Here is a 759-nt window from a genome sequence, read left to right on the forward strand (position 1 = left end):
AAGTTGCCCATTACGCGAAATCGGCAATAGCAAGTTAAGTGTGCGTGTGTGCGTGCGTATGTGTGTGTGTGTGTGTGTGTGTGTGTGTGTGTGTGTGTGTGTGTGTGTGTGTGTGTGTGTGTGTGTGTGTGTGTGGTCGATCTCTCTCTCTCTCTCTCTCTCTCTCTCTCTCTCTCTCTCTCTCTCTCTCTCTCTCTCTCTCTCTCTAACAGTGTCAATGGCAGTATAACAGAAAAGAACACGAGCCACACACAGAGTGAATGGTTTGTGAGCATATCCTCAGGAAATAATTGTTCTCGTGTGCCCGTATTATCAATCAAACAAGGGGCCTTAGTGATTGAAATTCACAAACAATACCAAATTTAAACTTTTAGTTTAAGCTTTCATTTTGCTGATAGCAGAGGAACAGTCAGCATGGACGGCAAGCATCGTGCGCGTTTTGATGAAAAAATGAAAAATGAACAGTTTTCCAAGTACACATTGACCAGCGCAGACGACTACCGGTACGTGGTGAATGTCTTGTCCGGCGATGGAGATCGAAATAACAGAAACGTTAAGTTTGATCTGGTTGAAGTTGCTGGGATGAAGAAAGTGATCAAAGTAAGAGCTCTCTCTCTCTCTCTGTCTCTCTCTCTGTCTCTCTCTCTGTCTCTCTCTCTGTCTCTCTCTCTGTGTCTCTCTGTGTCTAGAGCTCTCTGTGTCCCTCTGTGTATCTCTCTGTCTCTGTCTGTCTCTGTCTCTGTCTCTGTCTCTGTCTCT

At 45.1% G+C, this 759-nt stretch overlaps 1 long non-coding RNA gene across 1 annotated transcript in view; it reads left to right on the top strand.

Annotated features, from left to right (window-relative positions):
- Positions 1 to 450: 450 nt before the first annotated feature.
- Positions 451 to 759, top strand: part of LOC138960987 (uncharacterized) — a 2,286-nt gene continuing 1,977 nt past the window's right edge. The window contains exon 1 of the long non-coding RNA XR_011454110.1: positions 451 to 600. This is a non-coding gene — a long non-coding RNA (uncharacterized lncRNA). The remainder of the gene's footprint in view (positions 601 to 759) is intronic.

This window comes from Littorina saxatilis, linkage group LG3 (genome assembly GCF_037325665.1).
Source record: "Littorina saxatilis isolate snail1 linkage group LG3, US_GU_Lsax_2.0, whole genome shotgun sequence".
Classification (NCBI taxonomy): Eukaryota; Metazoa; Mollusca; class Gastropoda; order Littorinimorpha; family Littorinidae; genus Littorina; species Littorina saxatilis.